The 22,597-nt window shown below is 37.6% G+C and overlaps 1 non-coding gene across 1 annotated transcript; it reads right to left on the reverse strand.

Moving 5' to 3' along the window:
- Positions 1 to 7,124: 7,124 nt before the first annotated feature.
- Positions 7,125 to 7,232, reverse strand: LOC127742065 (small nucleolar RNA R71). The gene has a single exon (XR_008003252.1). It is a non-coding gene; the product is annotated as a small nucleolar RNA R71 (small nucleolar RNA).
- Between the last annotated feature and the right edge of the window lie 15,365 nt (positions 7,233 to 22,597).

Consider the following 22,597-nt stretch of genomic DNA (forward strand, 5'->3'; position numbering starts at 1 on the left):
TTCTGAAGGCGTGTTCCTTGGCAACGCATCATACAAGCAAGCTAGGCAACCTTGGGAATGAAGAGCACGTTGCTAACTTGGGAATGCATTGGCGTGCTCATCAACAACGCAGCAATGCTTGGAGCTAGGAAGCATAAGTTAGCACGTTGGCAACTTGAAAGAACAAAGGAGTGTTTGCCAAAAACGCTGGTGAGCTGGACAGCCTGACCTTACCTCCTTCAATGGAGTATATCTTGAGCTACAAAACACCAAATGAAGGGATTTTAACGGCATTTGAAAGTAGACATCAAGAGCTTTCCAACCATATATCATAGTATGGGATTGGCATTCGTTTGAAGCTTCAAAAGCTGGCTTTATTTGGAACATCAGAAACTAAACACGTTGGCAACTTGGAATCCAAGTTGGCAACGCCCTTGCTAAAATTTGGCTCCCTGGGAGGCATAACCCACGTTGCCAACTTGGGGAAGGTGAAGGCGTGTTTGCTAGCAACGCCTGCGAAGCTCAGCAGCCTTAGAAGATAACCCACGTTGCCAACTTGAGAATGTGAAGGCGTGTTTGTCAAAAACGCCGGCAACCTTGGCAGCCTGACCTTGTCATCTTCAAACAAGAATAACATGAGTTATAGAGATCCAAATTGAGTGATTCCAGTTGCGTCGTTATAGAGATCCAAATTGAGTGCTTTCAGTTGCGTTGGAAAGCTGACATTCAGAGCTTTTCAACCATATATAATAGTCTATAGTGGAGCATGAAATGGAAGCTCGAATCAGAGTCATCTTTAGGCCCCAAAAACAAGGAAATGAGGTTGAAATTCAAGGCAGCATGAATGAGCCAAGAGAGGAGAGTCGAACACGTTGCCAGGGCCAAAATGAACTGGCGTGTTCCTTGGCAACTCCAGCAACAACGCCCAGGCCAAGAAATTTGGGCTAGGGGCGTTGTTGAGCACGTTATTGGTGGCGTGTTTGACAAAAACGCCCAACCAGGGCAGCCTGACCTTGCCCTCTTCAATGGAGCATAACTTGAGCTAGGAAAGTCCAAATGAGGTGATTCTAGTGGCATTGGAAAGAAGACACTCTAAGCTTTCCAATGATGTATGATAGTCCATATTGAAGCAGAGGATTGACACTCAAATTCCGGGCAACATTAAGCATGAAAGTTGAGCCAAAAAGAAGAAAAGCCAAGTTGTTAGCAACAACTTGGGCTAACAACGCCCAGCACAAAACTCCCAGCCCAGGAAATCCATGAGCACGTTGCCAACGTGCGTTTACATAGGCGTGTTGGCCAAAAACGTGCTCCATTGGGCTAGAATTGCCAAGACATGCGCACAAGTTCTCTGTTTTTAACTTGGTGCTACAATTTCATTTAGAAGCTAGCTAATCCAACCTCAAGCAAGCAAAGCCCATAAATCTCAACCAATCAAGGCCACAAGAATCATCTAGAATAGTTGATTTTTATTTAATTGTAATTTGCTTTTAATTTCATTTCAATTTGTAATTTAGAAAAACCTATATAAAGGCCATAGTCTCATAGCATTAAGAGGTTGGATTGGAGGGATACGGAGGAGACCAATTTGAAATTCTGTGAATTGGCACACTCCATTGAGAGTGGGTCTTCGGACCCCTCCCCTTCATACACTCTTCTTCACTTCCCCTTCTCTTCTTCCTTAGTAGTAGTGTAGTTTAATTTGTAGTTTTCATCTATGAATTCTTGAATTCTCACTTTCTGTTTTGAAGTCTCACTATTTATTTTCATGCACTTTAGTTTCATGCAATCTAGTTTTCAATTGGAGCTATGATTCACTAAACCCCACTTTCATTAGGGGGAAGAGCTCTGCTTGTTTGAATGCATTGATGAACTCCTCTTTTCCTCCTCAATTCAAGTGGTTAATCCAAAGAGGAAACTCTTGTTCTTCAAAGATTCAACCACCATCGAGAGAGGGGTTAATCTATGAGAATTATGTGGTGAATTTGAGGAATGATTGAGAAGGATTTGACTAACATCAATTGATGAAAACTTGCATCTCTGATCCCTAATGATCCTCTCCACCATTAATTCTTATTTCTTTTGTTTCTAGTTGTTTGACTACCCATAACCCAATTCCCTTCTACATTCTGTCAATTTATTATTCTTGTCATCTACATTCTGTTCCTTTATTTCTTGCTATTTACTCTTATGTTCTTTAAAATTCTGCAACCTTTAATTCCTTGCAATTTATCTTTGATGTCATTTAAGTTTCTTGCATTTTAAGTTTCCGTTATTTACTTTCATTTTATTTCTATCTTCTAGTTCTTTAAACTCTTTGCCATTTAAATTCTTGCAATTATGTTCAAAAATCACAAATCTCATGAAATCAAAACCATGTTTGCTTGAATGAATTTACCATTAACTAAAGTTGCTTAATCTACCAATCTCCGTGGGATCGACCTCACTCTTAGTGAGTTTTATTACTTGATGCGACCCGGTATACTTGCCGGTTGTATGTGAAATCTAATTTTTACGTATCACGCATGTCTCGCACGTACACACAAATCCGGGGTCATGCGTACGCGCAGAACTTGCTACTGTCCTAAGTTCTGCAAACTCCGCATAATTCAATTCTTAACCCGAAATTTCAAATGTTCATAACTTTTTCTACAATGTTGGTTTTCATTCATTCTTGGACGGTTTTAAATCTCTTGTTACTAGATTTAATTTAAGCTAAAGTTTAGTCAATTTCAAGCTCCATGCGTCAAGTTATGGCCCGTCGATGTTGGTCAAAAATCGACTTTTACCAAATTTTACTTAAGTGCCAAATTCACTAATTCTCAATTCAGTTCAGTTCAAAACCATCCCAAAACCATTTCTAGGCATCCTCAACACGAATTTATCAATTTTCTATCCTTCCTAACCATTCCAAACCTAATCAACCCATTTCAATACCCTTAATCCATTCCAACATTTATTCAACTAATATTCAAAACCAAACAATCAATTGTTCAACTAATTCTCATCAATTTCACAATAATTCATAACATGGTGCTTACACCAACTTACCATAAGTTACCAAATAGGGGATACCTCACCTTATCATGGTCTCCAGCTCAATTTTCCTATAAAATCCTTTCAAAGGCAATCAACCACAACATTTATTCAACTCAAACATACTCATTTCTCAAATTTACACTATATCACAATAATTAGTCAATCATCAACTAACCATTTCTATTTAATCCTATCTTAAGGCAATTAATGTAGATTCTCACATAATTTTACATAATACCTACCCAAAAGCAAATGCCTTACCTTAATAACGGTGATGAGCAGATAACTTATACGCTTTTTGGCATTGTTTTTAGGTAGTTTTTAGTATAATCTAGCTACTTTTAGGGATATTTTCATTAGTTTTTATGTTAAATTCACATTTCTAGACTTTACTATGAGTTTGTGTATTTTTCTGTGATTTCAGGTATTTTCTGGCTGAAATTGAGGGACCTGAGCAAAACTCTAATAAAAGGCTGACAAAGGACTGCTGATGCTGTTGGATTCTGACTTCCCTGCACTCGAAATGGATTTTTTGGAGCTACAAAACTCCAAATGGCGCGCTCTTAACAGTGTTAGAAAGTAGACATCTAGAGCTTTCCATCAATATATAATAGTCCATACTTTGTTCGGAATTAGATGACACAAACTGGCGCTCAACGCCAGTTCTACGCTGCATTCTGGAGTCAAACGCCAGAAACACGTCACGAACCAGAGTTGAACGCCAAAAACACGTTACAACTTGGCGTTCAACTCCAAGAAAAGCCTTTGCACGGGTGGCAATCAAGCTCAGCCCAAGCACACACCAAGTGGGCCTTGGAAGTGGATTTATGCATCAATTACTTACTTATGTAAACCCAAGTAGCTAGTCTAGTATAAATAGGATATTTTACTATTGTATTAGACATCTTTGGTCTCAGTTTTGTTCTATTTCTCATCTTAGGAGACTATTGATCACGTTTTGGGGGCAGGCCATTCAGCCATGCCTGGACCACTATCACTTATGTATTTTCAACGGTGGAGTTTCTACACACCATAGATTAAGGGTGTGGAGATCTACTGTACCTCAAGTTTTAATGCAATTACTACTATTTTCTATTCAATTCGATTTATTCCTGTTCTAAGATACCATTCGTACTTCAACCTGATGGATGTGATGATCCGTGACACTCATCATCATCCATCCTTATGAACGCGTGCCTGACAACCACTTCTGTTCTACAAGCGAAAGCTAGAGTGCGTATCTCTTGGATTCCTGATGCGCGACGCATGGTTGCCCTTCGCCTGACAACCGAGCCTTCCATTTCGTGAGATCAGAGTCTTCGTGGTATAAGCTAGAATTGATGACGGCATTCATGGGAATCCAAAATGTCTAACCTTGTCTCTGGTATTCAGAGTAGGATTTTGGGATTGAATGACTATGACGAGCTTCAAACTCACGATTGTTGGGCGTGATGACAAACACAAAAGAATCAAGGGATTCTATTCCGACATGATCGAGAACCGACAGATGATTAGCCGTGCCATGACAGATCATTTGGACCTTTTTCACTGAGAGAATGGGATGTAGCCATTGACAACGGTGATGCCCTACATACAGCTTGCCATAGAAAGGAGTGACAAAGATTGGATAAAAGCAGCGGGAAAGCAGAGATTCAGAAGGAACACAACACCTCCATACACTTGTCTAAAATTTCCACCATTGAATCACATGAGTAACTCTATCTTTATTTTCTGTTTATTTATTATTAATATTCGAAAACTCAATAATCAATTATCATCCACCTGACTGAGATTTACAAGATGACCATAGCTTGCTTTATACCAACAATCTCTGTGGGATCGAGCCTTACTCACGTAAGGTTTATTACTTGGACGACCCAGTACACTTGTTGGTTAGTTGTGCGGAGTTGTGACAAAGTGTGATTCATGTTTAAGAGCACCAAGTCTTTGGAGCCATTGTTGATGATCACAAATCCGTGCACCAAGTTTTTGGCGCCGTTGCTGGGGATTGTTCGAGTTTGGACAACTAACGGTTCATCTTGTTGCCCAGATTAGGTAATTTTCTTCTTATTTTATTTTCAAAAAGTTTTCAAAAATCTTTCAAAATTTTTCCTTTGTTTTTCATTTTTCCAAAAATTTATTTTCGAAAAATATAAAATAAAAATCCAAAAAAATTTAACAAAATCATAAAATCCAAAAATATTTTTGTTTCTTCTTTGAGTCTTGAGTCAATTTTTAAGTTTGGTGTCAATTGCATTTTCTAAAAATTTATGTATTTTTCGAAAATTCATGCATTTATAGTGTTCTTCATGATCTTCAAGTTGTTCTTGGTAAGTCTTCTTGTTTGATCTTGATGTTTTCTTGTTTTGTGTCTTTTCTTGTTTTTCATATGCATTTTCGAATTCATAGTGTCCAAGCATTAAAGATTTCTAAGTTTGGTGTCTTGCATGTTTTCTTTGCATCAAAATTTTTTTAAAAAATCATGTTCTTGATGTTCATCATGATCTTCAAAGTGTTCTTGGTGTTCATCTTAACATTCATAGTGTTCTTGCATGCATTATGTGTTTGATCCAAAATTTTTATGTTTTGGGTCATTTTTATGTTTTTCTCTCTCATCATTAAAAATTCAAAAAATAAAAAAATATATCTTTTCCTTTTTTCTCTCAAAATTTTGAAAATTTGAGTTGACTTAGTCAAAAAATTTTAAAATTAGTTGTTTCTAGTAAGTTAAGTCAAATTTTCAATTTTTAAAAATCTTATCTTTTCAAAATCTTTTTCAAAAATCATATCTTTTCCATTTTTTTCTTTTTTTTTTCGAAAATTTCAAAAATATTTTTCAAAATCTTTTTCTTATCTTTAAATCATATTTTTGAAAATTATGCTAACAATTAATGTGATTGGTTCAAAAATTTGTTGTTACTTTCTTGTTAAGAAAGGTTCAATCTTTAAATTCTAGAATCATATATTTTAGTTTCTTGTTAGTCAAGTAATTAATTTTAAATTTAAAAATCAAATCTTTTTTATCTTTTCTATCTTATCTTTTTATCATATCTTTATATCATGTCTTTTTCAAAAATTTTTATCTTATCCAAAAATTAATTTCAAAAATATCTTCTTATCTTCGTATCTTTTCAAAATTGATTTTCAAATCTTTTTCAATTAACTAACTAACTTTTTGTTTGTTTCTTATCTTTTTCAAAACAACTTAACTACTTCTCCTTCTCTAATTTTCGAAAATATCTCATCCTTTTTCAAAAATCTTTTTAATTAATTAATTATTTTTAATTTTAAATTTTATTTTATTTCTTATCTAATTTTCGAAAATTATTAACTCCTTTTGAAAATTATTTTCGAAATTCTCCTTCTCTCATCTCTTTCTATTTAATTATTTATTTACTAACACTTCTCTTCACCTCAATCCACTGTTCCTATCCTCACCCTTGTGTTTGGATTATTCTCACTTCTTCTCATTCCCATATTCCCTTCTTCTTTTACTAACATAAAGGAATCTCTATACTGTGACATAGAGGATTCTTTTTCTTTTCTTTTCTTGTTCTCTTCTCTTTCATATGAGCAGGAACAAGAAAAAAGGCATTCTTGTTGAAGCTGATCCGGAACCTGAAAGGACTCTGAAGAGAAAACTAAGAGAAGCTAAATTACAACAATCCAGAGAAAACCTTACTGAAATTTTCGAGCAAGAAAAGGAGATGGCAGCCGAACCCAACAACAATAATACAAGAAGGATGCTTAGTGATTATACTACACCTACTTCCAAGTTTGATGGAAGAAGCATCTCAATCCCTGCCATTGGAGCAAACAACTTTGAGCTGAAACCTCAACTAGTTGCTCTAATGCAACAAAACTGCAAGTTTCATGGACTTCCATCAGAAGATCCCTATCAGTTTTTAACTGAGTTCTTGCAGATCTGTGATACTGTAAAGACGAATGGAGTAGATCCTAAAGTCTACAAGCTCATGCTTTTCCCTTTTGCTATAAGAGACAGAGCTAAAACATGGTTGGATTCACAACCTAAGGATAGCCTGGACTCCTGGGATAAGCTGGTCACGGCCTTCCTGGCTAAATTCTTTCCTCCTCAAAACCTGAGCAAGCTTAGATTGGATGTTCAGACCTTCAAACAAAAAGAAGGTGAATCCCTCTATGAAGCTTGGGAAAGATACAAGTAATTGACCAAAAGGTGTCCTTCTGACATGCTTTCAGAATGGACCATTCTGGATATATTCTATTATGGTCTGTCTGAGTTCTCCAAGATGTCATTGAACCATTCTGTAGGTGGATCCCTTCACCTAAAGAAAACGCCTGCAGAAGCTCAAGAGCTTATTGACATGGTTGCAAATAACCAGTTCATGTACACTTCTGAGAGGAATTCCGTGAATAATGGGACGCCTCAGAGGAAGGGAGTTCTTGAGATTGATGCTCTGAATGCCATATTGGCTCAGAACAAAATGTTGACTCAGCAAGTCAACATGATTTCTCAAAGTTTGAATGGATGGCAAAATGCATCCAACAATACTAAAGAGGCATCTTCTGAAGAAGAAGCTTATGATCCTGAAAACCCTACAATAGCAGAGGTAAATTACATGGGTGAACCTTATGGAAACACCTATAATTCATCATGGAGAAATCACCCCAATTTCTCGTGGAAGGATCAACAAAAGCCTCAACAAGACTTTAATAATGGTGGAAGAAACAGGCTTAGCAATAGCAAGCCCTTTCCATCATCTTCTCAGCAACAGACAGAGAATTCTGAGCAAAATACCTCTAACTTAGCTAATTTAGTCTCTGATATGTCTAAGGCCACTTTAAGTTTCATGAATGAAACAAGGTCCTCCATAAGAAATTTGGAGGCACAAGTGGGCCAGCTGAGTAAGAAAGTCACTGAAACTCCTCCTAGTACTCTCCCAAGTAATACTGAAGAGAATCTAAAAAGAGAGTGTAAGGTCATTGACATACTCAACACGGCCGAATGCAAGGAGGAAGAGGAGGACATGAATCCCAATGAGGAAGACCTCATGGGACGTCTCTCAAGCAAGAAGGAGTTCCCTATTGAGGACCCAAAGGAATCTGAGGCTTATATAGAGACCATAGAGATTCCATTAAACCTTCTTCTACCGTTCATGAGCTCTGAAGACTATTCTTCCTCTGAAGAGGATGAAGATGTAATTAGAGAGCAAGTTGCTCAATATCTAGGAGCTATCATGAAGCTGAATGCCAAATTGTTTGGTAATGAGACTTGGAAAGGTGAACCTGCCTTGCTCATTAGTGAACTAGATACATGGGTTTAGCAAACTTTACCTCAAAAAAACAAGATCTTGGAAAGTTCTTAATACCCTGTACCATAGGCACCATGACCTTTGAGAAAGCTCTGTGTGACCTAGGGTCAGGCATAAATCTTATGCCACTCTCTGTAATGGAGAAATTGGGGATCATTGAGGTACAGCCTGCCTTATTCTCATTACAATTGGCAGACAAGTCAGCAAGACAAGCTTATGGATTAGTAGAGGACGTGTTAGTAAAGGTTGAAGGCCTTTACATCCCTGCTGATTTCATAATCTTAGACACTAGGAAGGAAAAGGATGAATGGATCATCCTTAGAAGACCTTTCCTAGCCACAGCAGAAGCTGTGATTGATGTTAATAGAGGAGAATTAGTCCTTCAATTGAATGGGGACTACCTTGTGTTTAAGGCACACGGCCATCCTTCTATAACAATAGAGAGGAAGCATGAAAAGCTTCTCTCAGTGTAGAGTCAAATAGAGCCCCCACAGTCAAACTCTAAGTTTGGTGTTGGGAGGCCATAGCCAAACTCTAAGTTTGGTGTCAAAATCCCATATCCAAACTCTAAGTTTGGTGTTGGGACTATACAAAATTGACCTGATCACCTGTGTGGATCCATGAGAGCCCACTATCAAGCTATTGACATTAAAGAAGCGCTTATTGGGAGGCAACCCAATTTTTATTTATCTAATTTTATTTTATTTTTATTATTCTTTTATCTTTTATTAGGTTCATGATCATGTGGAGTCACAAAAAAATTAATAAAACTAAAAACAGAATCAAAAACAGCAGAAGAAAAATCGCACCCTGGAGGAAGGACTTATTAGTGTTTAAACGCCAGTAAGGAGCATCTGGCTAGCGTTCAACGCCAGTACAGAGCATGGATTTGGCGTTGAACGCCAGAAACAAGCAACATCCTGGCGTTTAAACGCCAGGAATATACCCTGAGGAGAGCTGGCGCTGAACACCAGAAACAAGCATGGAACTGGCGTTCAACGCCAGAAACATGCTGCACATGGGCGTTGAACGCCCAGAACAAGCATCACTTCAGGATTTAAACACCAAAATTTCTTGCAAATGCATTTTACATGCCTAATTGGTGTAGGGATGTAAATCCTTGACACCTCAGGATCTGTGGACCCAACAAGATCCCCACCTACCATATTCTCCCCTCTTCTCAACATTCATCCTCTCTTTCCAATAAACACTCTTCCCCAAAACCCTTCACCAATCACCTCAATCTCTCTTCCCAATTACCCCCTTCACCACTCACATCCATCCACTCTTCCCCATAAACCTCACCTACCTTCAAAATCTCTTTCCCACCCAAACCCACCCAATATGGCCAAACCTACTCCGTCTTTCCTCACTATATAAACCCCTCCATCCCTCTTCATTTTCACACAACACAACCCTCTCTTCTATACCTTGGCCAAATACACCTTCCCCCCTCTCCTCCATATTTTCTCTTATTCTTCTTCTATTCTTTCTTCTCTTGCTTGAAGGCGAGCAATATTCTAAGTTTGGTGTGGTAAAAGCATAGCTTTTTTGTTTTTCCATTACCATTTATGGCACCTAAGGCCGGAGAAGCCTCTAGAAAAGGAAAAGGGAAGACAAAAAGCTTCCACCTCCAAGTCATGGGAGATGGAGAGATCCATCTCAAGAGATCCCTAAGATACCTCAGGGGATATATTTTCCTCCATAACTATTGGGAGCAACTAAGGATAGGAGCACCAAAATCACTAGGGATCATGCAACAGAGGCAAGGAAAAGACATAGAGGAGCTCAAAAAGCACCATTGGTCCTTCAAAAGGCGCCACCCTCACTAAGGTGGACTCATTCCTCGTTCTTAAATTTTTTCTGCTTTTCGGTTTTTTTATGTTAAATATTTATCTATGTTTGTGTCTTTATTACATGATCATTAGTATTTAGTAACCATGTCTTAAGGCTATGAATAATTCCATAAATCCTTCACCTCTCTTAAATGAAAAATGTTTTTAATTCAAAATAACAAGAAGTACATGAATTTCGAATTTATCCTTGAAATTAGTTTAATTATATTGATGTGGTGACAATACTTTCTATTTTCTGAATGAATGCTTGAACAGTGCATATGTCTTTTGATCTTGTTGTTTATGAATGTTAAAATTGTTGGCCCTTGAAAGAATGATGAACAAAGAGAAATGTTATTGACAATCTGAAAAATCATGAAATTGATTCTTGAAGCAAGAAAAAGCAGTGAATAGCAAAAGCTTGCAAAAAATATATATATTTGCGAAAAAAAGAAAAAAAGTGGCGAAAAAAATTATAGATAGAAAGAAAAAGAAAAAGCAAGCAAAAAAAGCCAATAGCCCTTAAAACCAAAAGGCAAGAGTAAAAATGATCCAAGGCTTTGAGCATCAATGGATGGAGGGCCTAAGAAAATAAAATCCAGGCCTAAGCAGCTAAATCAAGCTGTCCCTAACCATGTGCTTATGGCATGCAGGTCCAAGTGAAAAGCTTGAGACTGAGTGGTTAAATTCGTGATCCAAAGCAAAAAGAGTGCGCTTAAGAGCTCTGGACACCTCTAACTGGAGACTCTAGCAAAGCTGAGTCACAATCTGAAAAAGGTTCACCCAGTTATGTGTCTGTGGCATTTATGTATTTGGTGGTAATACTGGAAAACAAAGTGCTCAGGGCCACGGCCAAGACTCATAAAAGTAGCTATGTTCAAGAATCAACAAACTTAACTAGGAGAAGCAATAACACTATCTGAAATTCTAAGTTCCTATAGAAGACAATCATTCTAAACTTCAAAGGAAAAAGTGAGATAAGCAAAAAGCTACAAGTCCCGCTCATCTAATTAGAATTAATATTCATTGATATTTTGGAATTTATAGTATGTTCTCTTCTTTTTATCCTATTTGATTTTCAGTTGCTTGGGGACAAGCAATAATTTAAGTTTGGTGTTGCGATGAGCAGATAATTTATACGCTTTTTGGCATTGTTTTTAGGTAGTTTTTAGTATAATCTAGCTACTTTTAGGGATGTTTTCATTAGTTTTTATGTTAAATTCACATTTTCGGATTTTACTATGAGTTTGTGTGTTTTTCTGTGATTTCAGGTATTTTCTGGCTGAAATTGAGGGACCTGAGCAAAACTCTGATAAAAGGCTGACAAAGGACTACTGATGCTGTTGGATTCTGACCTCCCTGCACTTGAAATGGATTTTATGGAGCTACAAAACTTCAAATGGTGCGCTCTCAACGGCGTTAGAAAGTAGACATCCAGAGCTTTCCAGCAATATATAATAGTCGATACTTTGTTCGGAATTAGATGACGCAAACTGGCGCTCAACGCCAGTTCTACGCTGCATTCTGGAGTCAAACGCCAGAAACACGTCACAAACCAGAGTTGAACGCCAAAAACACGTTACAACTTGGCGTTCAACTCCAAGAAAAGCCTCTGTATGTGTGGAAATCAAGCTCAGCCCAAGCACACACCAAGTGGGCCCTGGAAGTGGATTTATGCATCAATTACTTACTTATGTAAACCCAAGTAGCTAGTCTAGTATAAATAGGATATTTTACTATTGTATTAGACATCTTTGGTCTCAGTTTTGTTCTATTGCTCATTTTAGGAGACTATTGATCACGTTTTGGGAGCTGGCCATTCGGCCATGCCTGGACCACTATCACTTATATATTTTCAACGGTGGAGTTTCTACACACCATAGATTAAGGGTGTGGAGCTCTGTTGTACCTCAAGTTTTAATGCAATTACTACTATTTTCTATTCAATTTGATTTATTCCTATTCTAAGATACCATTCGTACCTCAACCTGATGGATGTGATGATCCGTGACACTCATCATCATCCATCTTTATGAACGCGTGCCTGACAACCACTTCCGTTCTACAAGCGAAAGCTAGAGTGCGTATCTCTTGGATTCCTGATGCGCAACGCATGGTTGCCCCTCGCCTGACAACCGAGCCTTCCATTCCGTGAGATCAGAGTCTTCGTGGTATAAGCTAGAATTGATGGCGGCATTGATGGGAATCCGAAAAGTCTAACCTTGTCTGTGGTATTCCCAGTAGGATTCTGGGATTGAATGACTGTGACGAGCTTCAAACTCACGATTGTTGGGCGTGATGACAAACACAAAAGAATCAAGGGATTCTATTCCGACATGATCGAGAACCGACAGATGATTAGCCGTGCCATGACAGAGCATTTGGACCTTTTTCACTAAGAGGATGGGATGTAGCCATTGACAACGGTGATGCCCTACATATAGCTTTCCATAGAAAGGAGTGACAAAGATTGGATAAAAGCAGTGGGAAAGCAGAGATTCAGAAGGAACACAACACCTCCATACACTTGTCTGAAATTCCCACCATTGAATCACATGAGTAACTCTATCTTTATTTTCTATTTATTTATTATTGATATTCGAAAACCCAATAATCAATTATCATCCGCCTGACTGAGATTTACAAGGTGACCATAGCTTGCTTCATACCAACAATCTCTGTGGGATCGACCCTTACTCACGTAAGGTTTATTACTTGGATGACCCAGTACACTTGCTGGTTAGTTGTGCGGAGTTGTGACAAAGTGTGATTCATGTTTAAGAGCACCAAGTCTTTGGAGCCATTGTTGATGATCACAAATCCGTGCACTATTAGAACATCTCTTCCTTTCCTTTTTGTTGGTCTCTCTCTCAAATGAAGGGTGGAGTTAGGGATGGTAGGAGTACCCAAACATGCAGGTATCTGAACCGCCCTACCCAGTCAGGGCAGGGTTAAACCTGACCCGAGGCAGGTTTTGATCGGGGTGGGGCGGGGTCAATGTGAACCCGCCCCGGAGTATATATATATATATATATCGTTTTAAAGATTAGATTTTTTTTATGTGCCTCTACCATCAGACCCCAACTCTCAAGTCTTTTTCTTCTTCTTCCTCAAAGAACCAAAGCTCCTTGTTGCTTAGCTCAGCTTCTCATCCCCTTCCCACCATTGTGCTGTGTAGAATTTATCAACTAAATCACATAATTTTCGCTTAATTCATGGAGTTTTTTAATTATTACTTCCAATGAACTTATGAGTGAAAAATATGCTTGTTATGCTCTTAATAAATGATTTTAAATTTCTTTTTATGTCATTTGATGCCGTGATCAATTTGATTAAGTGGTTTAAGTTTAAGGTATTTCAATGGCTTTAAATTATCGAAGAGAATAGAGTAAAGAAGTGAATTCGCGAAGCGATTTAGAGTGGGGCTTGCTGAAGTCCTCGCATGGGTAAGCTATATCTGCTCAGGTGAATTGCTCGCATGGGCGATTGGGCGGGGATTTCTCACGTGTGCAAATGCTTCACATGGGCAGCATTCGCTCGCGTGAGCGTGATTTACGCATGCGTGAGGATTTACCACGTGAGCAAAAAACCTCCACATACCTGGCTTAATGAAACATGTGGATCCTCAATTTGGGCTTTCAAAAGGCCCACAATTTCTATATTCTAAAGTATTTTGGGTGCCAAATGAGAGAAGAAGGACACACATTCATACACTTTATTTTTATACATTGTTTTCTTAGGTTTTAGTGGGATTCTAGATAGAAAAGCTCTAACTTCTCTCTAGAATCCCATAGATTTTACATAATTTTCTTATTAGTTTTAGGTTTAGTCTTGTTTAATTGTAGTTTTGATACTTGTTTACTTGTTCTTACACTATAATTCTCTTAGAATTTAGTAGTTGTAGCTTACTTTATTTACTACTTTATGAACTTTTGAATTCTTAGTTTATATTAATGAATTTGATGTTTTATGTTCGAGTTATGTTTAATTGAGCTATTTTGGTTGAATTCTCTTAGTAGATTGTCTTAATTTTAGTTAATTCTTGCAATTTATCATGTTTTATCTTTTTGCACACCAAGTGCTTGATAAAATGCTTGGATTAGTTATGGAGTAGAATTTTCAACTCTTAGCTTGGGTTGGTAACTTGGGTGACCTTGAGTTACTAATGTCCAAGTTGATTGATAATTTAAAGACTTTAATTAATCTTGTTTTCATTGACACTAATTTTTTGCTAATTCAATTAGTAAGTTGATTAGGACTTATAGATTAGGATTAATTAAGCCCGGTTGACTTTCCTCGCCATTTAGAGGTTAACGAATTAGATTTACTCTTTATAATTATCATATTGTGGTTGGTGAACAGGATAGTGATCTTTAACCATGAACCCTTGCCAAGATCTTTCTTAGTTAATTTTCTTAATTGTATTAGTTTAATTTCCTTTGATATTTAGTTATTGTTTGCTTCTTTAATTTCTTGTCATTTAGCTTCTTGTTAATTGCAATTAAAACCTCAATTTTTTATACCCAATAACTGAGCACTCGATTTTAATTCCTTTGAGAGTCGACCAGGATTTAAAAGCTCCTAGTTATTTTATTTGAATCATGACAACCTTTCTAAACTTTGATTGAGAGATATTTGCAGGTTTAGAACTATGCTTGGAATGAAATTTGAGTTTTATAACTTGTGGAATTTCTAAACCGGTATCTAGCCCGCATCAAATTTTTTGCACCATTGCCGTAGAATTTACAATGTGTGTCATACTATTGGTTATTGTGAATATGTGAATATTGTGAATAGCTTAATTTTTTGTTGTTTTATTATTTTTGTTAGTAGTTAGGAGTTTGTTTGTCTTTGTTTCTTGATATCTTTTGTTTTTTCTCTCTTTTCTATGAATTCTCACTCTTTTGGCTTGGAGTTTGGTTGTAACTATATTGTAGAAAATGGTAACCTCAATGATGGTTCATATTATGGGACGAAAAATTAATTGAGGGAGGAGCCACATGCATATGGACAACCTCATGGCAACAACCTCCTCCGCGTCACTATGAGCACGATCCTTCCCATGGTACATACTAATCCAATAGATATAGTGGGTCTCACTACGGTTATGAACCTCAATCACCATATGCTTATGAACCACCTCCTCAACATCACCCTTAACTATTATACTTATATGTCCCATTTTACCACCAAACACCTCCACACAATCCAAATCCATATCCACTATACTACCAACCTTATGACCAACCTTATGAACCATTCTTAGAACCACCATCATTGCAACATCAGTACTCTCATGAACCTCTTGAATCATTAACTCCAAATACACAATCTCAATATTCTCACCCTTATGAACCACCTCTCATTTATGAGGACTTTCACCCATATGATGAATTCTTTTTTCCATCACAGCCCTCTATAGAAGAAGCTTTCCAACCTTCATCAAGTTCTTTTCAAGAGCAAAAAGAATCCCAAAAGAGGCCTGATGCTATCATAGCGTCCTTAGCAGAAACCATAGCTCGTTGAACCTCACTTCACTCACACAGCAATCAAAGCACTCCCGTTAAAGAATGTGAATAATTGACTTCAATCAAAGAGTACGGGATAAAGGAAAGCTTAGAACTTTAAGTGGAAGAAAAGGAGTTGAAGCTTGAGTTTCAACCACATTGAGATGGTTGAACCTTCCTCCATGAAGTGTGAAATTGATATTGAGGAGGACCATGCATAACCTCCGAGATATAACTTAAGCAATGAGGAATATAAAGAAGAAATTGGTGAACAAGGAACACAACTTGAAGAAGCTTATCAAGAGGTGGAAGTTATCAAGGAAGAGTTAAAAGGCGGGGGCATTACTTTAGCAAATCCTTTGGAGATATCCCACATGAATATACTTTATTGGAAACGGATGGTCAACTTAGAGCTCTTTGTGAGTTGGAAAGTGAGAAAGGGTTGTGTATTGGTTAGCGATTAGAATCAAGGTGCACGGTGGAAGGAAGCTCAAACTTTGGAGTCCAAATTTAGAGTAAAGCAAAATTCAATGGATTTCGGATGAGGATTTGGAGTTTAGAGGAGAATTCTAAAGTTTTGTCACCCAAATGGAAACATGAGAACCAACAAGGAATTGGGAGAAAAAACAAGATTGGGACCCTGGTATACACTTCAACAATACAACAATTCTGGGGTTTCACTACTTGTTTGAGATTTCTTGAAAGCTTGGTATGTCTAATTTGGGATCCTGGAGATCATTGGAAGTCTAAGTATTGGTAGAGATTCAAGGAAGAATTCAAGCCTAAGCCGCCTTGACAAACCTCATCAACTGTCCAACTTAAGGACAATAAATAAAAATACTAGGTGGGAGACACCCCACCATGATAAAACATTCCAACTCTCACTTCTTTTTATTATTCTTGTACATATTTCTCTTATTTATTAGCTTGATTTGGTAGATTTTTATTTTGAATTGAATTTGGAAAGCCCATTTTATGCTTAATGTGCTTAATATTCTTGTTCATAGTTTTTCTCAATTTGATTGTCCATTTTTCATTGGATTTGTTAGACTTTTTAGTTAATTTAGTTATTTTGGAGCTGATTTTGATTTTAAAATGTTAGAAATAAGTTGGAAACTTCTTTATAGACTTAGGTTTGTTAAAAAAAATCCATATCATGCGTACGCACAATGCTATTTCAGAATCATTATGTTTTTGTGCGCATATGCACAATGCTAAACGCTTGTCAACTCATGCGTACGCACAAATTCAAAATTGTGCGAGCCTTAATTCGCACAATACCACACTTCACCCCCCCTTTCTTCTCTTCTTTCTCTTATCTTCCGTCACAAACCTACTGTGCCAGCCTTTTCTTCTTCTCCTTTCCTCAACCACCATCACGAGTCACTGTCTCTCCTCTCCCTCTCTTCACCACCAGTGCACCCCACATCGTCACATCCCTCTTCTCTTTTCCCCTTCTCTCCTTTCTCTCTCAACACAATGTCTTCTCGCATCGATGCTCTCCCAGCATCACCAACACCGTCGTAGACCCCTACTCAATCCTCTTTGCAACCCACAACCGCGATGAGGCTTATTTTCTCTCTGTTATCTCCAGCAGCGATTACTGCTGCAACAACCCAGCCTTCATTCCCTATGCTCTGTTTCTACTTGTCTGCTTCCAGGTAATTGATAAAATAAAATAAAATAAAATAAAAAGTCCATCTCCTTTAGTTAGTTTGACTTTAGTAATTATTTTAGTTAGATTCTGATTTCAGTGTAGTGGAATCTAGGTTGTTAGGATAGGTTAGTTTAGTTTAGTTTAATAGGTTCTAAATTATTGCTTAAAAGTGTTTGGATTAACCTGAATTAATAGAAATCGCTATTGAATTTATTTGAGCAATGCTTCACTATTTTAATGAAACTGCTGTTGGCTTTATGTGCTTAATGCTGAATTTTGTGAAATTGATTTTGTGAATCATATTGGATTGACATTGCTATTTGATGCTATTGTGCATATGACTCTTGCTGGTTTTGAATAAATGCTATATCTTGTTGGTTGGTAACGAGATTTTGGTGCAAAACATTAGTGTTGCAAGGTCCTTATTGATGTTATTTTGTGTTGTTATGATTTTGCATACCAAATATTTGCAAATTTGCCTTAAAGAGCTTTTTTATTGAAAATTTTGGTCAATTGATTGAAATTGTTGCTTGTTCTTATCTTGTTTTGCTTATTTGCATTGATAGAGTTTAAATTATTTTAAAATTGACTAACAATTATTGAAATTTGAGTATTTGAGGCCTTTTGCCTATTATTGCAAGATTGACAACCTTTTACCCAAATGTAACCCGTTGAATTCACGTTGTATGTGCTCAATTAGTTGGGTTACCTTGGGCATGAACTTCACACTTCTGTAGTATTAGTGTTTGAAAGCATTCATGTTTGAACATGCTATGTTTTACTATTGTTCTAGTTTGAGTCATCATCAATTGCTTGTGCTTATGCTTATCTGTATCACTTATATTTTAAATTTCATGTTGTAGCTACCATGTAATTTGATTTGTTATTTCTTGTTTAGGCATTAAATTAAGAATGTTGCTTCGGTGCCTTTGAGTGATGCTTGTTTATATTGTTTATTACTTTGATTACCAAGTTGTGCATTTGTGCCTTGTTGAAATCTTTGAACCTAAATTGTTGAATGTTTGTATTTCACATTGATTAGGTAATTCACTAGGCATGTTACATTGAAATTGTGACATGGGATTGCGACCTTGCCTATTGACATCTTTTGAAAATTTTCAAGCCTTTTAAAACATGCTTGCTATGTTATTGATTTAAACCTCTATTTCTCTTTCACCAAGTAATATAGCATCCATGTTTCTCTACTTTATGTCAATTAGGTGATGCGATCAAATTTTAATTGTGTTATTAATTGATGTGTGAGTCAATATTTCATTTTGTTCATTGAGTTTACTTACATATCAACCAATCTCCACTGATCGTCCATTTAACAATTGTTTGATCTTTGCTTGAGTGCTTTTATGCTTCTTCATTTCTTGTTTTTTATCCCAACTTAGAATTTTTCTTTAAAGTGCCCCCAAGCACCCTAAAATGAGCGAATTACATATTCTTTTGACTAATTATGACACCAAACTTTCAATTGCTAGTGTGTGAGTTCTAAACCGTGTGTAAATTTTAAGATTTAAACACTTGCTTTCATCAATGTAACAACCTCATTAATTCACTCTATTTTAGAGCTTTTAACCTCATTCTTCTGAATTTAAACTTCTTCTATTACTGCACATTTAGGTATTGTTTGCTTATACTTGCTCATCATTGCTTGAATGTCTTGGACTTTGCTAATATTATTTTCAACCTCTTCGAGTTTGCCATATTGTCTCCGAAAACATTTCCTTTTAAGATGAGTCATCAACGGGCCCCAAGGGTAGGCGGGATAAAACACATAATAGGCATGCTAACGCCTCATTGGATAAAGTAGAGAAAGGATGAACAGCCAACGACCCTACTCGCTTCAAGAATAGACTTGCAGAGTTGTTTTCTGATAGCATATACTCTAAGAAGAAGCTCCACCTCCAAGGACCATTGGCGGTGGATGATGAGATCCGTCAGTATGTCAATAGTCCCGTGAGGAAATGTGGTTGGAATTTTTAGGTACATAGGCCGGTAGAAAGAATTTTCCCTCGTATAGTCACTGAATTCTATGCCAACATTTATGAGGAGTACATGGAAGAAGTGTTTCTTCGAGGACAAACAATTCCTGCGACTGGACAATATTAGAACTCTCATCAATATTCTGCGGCCCGCGCGGGGAAAGGATGCTTATGCGAAACTGAAGTCCCTGTCAACTCCCAAGAAACTGTGGGATGCAATTCTACAGAGGATTTGAGAGCTAAGTTTGGACTTACAATGCAAGAATGGCTCCTATTAGATTGAGAGAAAACCAGCTCAAAAAGATGTAGCCACTACATGGCTTTACTTGATCTTTAGCTACGTCAAGCTGAAAACACACTTCACTGACATCACATTAGATGTAGCCACTCTACTATACTGCATCTTAGATGGCAAGCAGGTGGATCTCTACAAGCTAATCCATAACAAGATGAAGGACACATTCAACTCTCACATGCTTCCATTTTCGAGTCTGGTTATGAGACTGGCTGAGCCGAATAAAATCTACTGGAATGAAGGCGAGTTAATGATTGAAACCTCTGAACGTGCCAAAGTCATTCCACCTAGGGTTCCTTGTCGAACCCATGACGGCTGTCTGGCAAAGGCTCATAGATATAGAGACTCATATCATGAGCCGATCAGCAAGCAATGAGTGTCGCAATGAACGACAATATGAGCAGTTTACGAAGATAGCCAAGGGACAGGATCTGGGGTCCAGAGGAGCCAGACACACTTGAGAAGGAGACTGAGCAGCCCACCGACCATGAGAGAGGAGAAGAACAAGGAGACTCTGTAGAGGGTGAGGAGGATGAAGAGGAGGACTCATTCCATACCCTGTGACATCATGCAACATAGAAGACTGTGTTGAATTTAAGTGTGGAAGGGTCTATGATAAACCGTTATTTTATGATTCATATTGTATTTAATTGTGTGGTTTTATCAAGTCTTCACCCACTTATTCATATGATTTGCATGTATTTACAATTCCTTCCTAAAAATGTTCTATGATTGATAACTTGCTTCCTAAAGACCTTTTAGTTGTATATTTTTTATCTTCCTTCGTACCATTCGATGTCGTGATCTGTGTGTTAAGTGTTTCAGGCTTCATAGGGCAGGAATGGCGTAAGGAATGAAGAGGAAGCATGCAAAAGTGGAAGGAATATAAGGAATTGAAGAGATGACCAGCGAGAAGTCATGCGGTCGCGTGGCTCACGCGATCGCGCGAAATGGAAGAAATCACAGTGATGCGCTCGCGTGCCTGACGCGACTGCGCAGATTGGAAGCTGCACGAACGACGTGAATGCATGGACGACGTGAATGCGTGGACGACGCGCACGCGTGGTACGAGAAACGCTGAGTGACGCGAACGCATGGACAACGCGGCCGCGTGACGTACACGATCTGTAAAATTTCAGAAGTTGCTGGCACAGATTCTAGGCCGCATTTCAACCTAGTTTTCGGCCCGGAAACACAGATTAGAGACAGGGAACATGCAGAGACAAAAGAACAATTCATTCCGCATAATTTCAACTTTTTTAGATCTGAATTTACTCCTCCCCTAGGTTTCTCACTTGAACATTCATAAACTAGGATTTTGAAGAATTTTGGCTTTAGCTTTTGAGAAGAGTCTACCTCCGGTACTAGTCATTATAGTTTCTCATTTTATTTTTCATTTACTCTTCTATATTCTTAATTTATCCAGAATTGACATTGGATTATTTTTCATAGTTTATTAATACAAGACCATTTTTACTTTTAATTAATCTCTTTTATTATTATTTATTATGTCTTCTTCTACTTCCCCTATTGATTTTGTGATGTCTACATTTATAATGATGGAGTAGTTCCTCAACTTGATTGGGAGTTGATTAAAAGTAGAACCTTGAGTTGGAATACTCAAGAGTTCAATTGTAATTAGTTCATTGTTGGTTGGCTTGTTAGTCACTAACTCTAATCCTTCCTAAGGGAGAGGATTATGACTTGTGAATAGGAGTTGACTTTTAATTTGACTTTCCTTCATTCGTTGAGGGTTAACTAAATGTAAACAATGATTAATTATTAATTGCTCTTGACAAAATTCTAACAAGAATAGAACTTCCACTTAATCTTCTCCCGGTCAAGATTTTATTTAATTCATATAAATTCTCTACTTTAATTTTCTGTTCATCGAACTCAAAACCCATTTGAAAACCTCTGATTAATAAAATAGCACATCTTCCTGCAACTCGTTGGGAGACGACCTGGGACTCATACTCCCAGTATTTTATTTCTGAAATTTGTGACAACCCTTTTTCTAAATTGATGAGTGGATTTTTGCCGGTTAAGAACTGTACTCGCAATGCCATTTCTCTAATTAATTCTTAATATGCTAATTTCCGCTCACGTCAATTTTTGGCACCGTTGCCGGGGAGTTACAATATTGTGCTAATTTATTGATTGGAATTTTTTTAATTACATTTTTCTTTTATTTTGTTACTATGAGCTGCACATTACTTTCATTAAATGACGCATTCACTTCCTGATCCAAGCTTGCCAATATTTGACCCTGAAATTGAAAGAACTATTTCACGTAAAAGGAAAGCTCGGCGTCGGCTAGTCCTCTCCGAGGACGAATCTGAAACGTCATCTAAGTGAGAAACAAGCTCCCCCTCTACTAATCTAGTTGATTCACGTGCAGGTGACATGGCAGCACCTAGGAGAGTCACTATCCAGGAGGCTGCAGCCCCTGATTTTACACTGCAACCATTCCAGGCACGCCACCCAGCAGTGGCTGTGGATTTTGAAATAGAGACTGCACTACTCAACTTGATGCCCAAGTTTCATGGCTTACCTGCACAAGAGCCTATCAAGTACCTTAGGGATTTTCAGACAGCTTGTTCTACTGTTAAGCGTGATGGTACTGATGAAACTTCTATTCTGCTAAAAGCTTTCCCATTCTCTCTTGAGGGGAAGGCAAAAGAGTGGTACTACATTCAACCTGGAGTAACTGTTTCTAACTGGGATACGCTTAAAAGAAAATTTTTGGAGAAATTCTTTCCAACTGAGGTTGCCGATAAACTGAGGAAAGACATTTCCATGATAGTTCATGACGAATCTAAGACTCTCCACGAATATTGGGAGTGCTTCAATAATCTTCTGGAAGCCTGTCCCAACCATATGATTGACAAGATAGTGTTGCTCGGCTACTTTACACAGGGCATGAAATCTCAAGATAAGACCACATTGGAAGGTGCTAGCAATGGGTCTATGAAGAAGTACAAGACTACAGAAGAGGCATGG

Source organism: Arachis duranensis, chromosome 9, assembly GCF_000817695.3.
Source record: "Arachis duranensis cultivar V14167 chromosome 9, aradu.V14167.gnm2.J7QH, whole genome shotgun sequence".
Lineage (NCBI taxonomy): Eukaryota > Viridiplantae > Streptophyta > Magnoliopsida > Fabales > Fabaceae > Arachis > Arachis duranensis.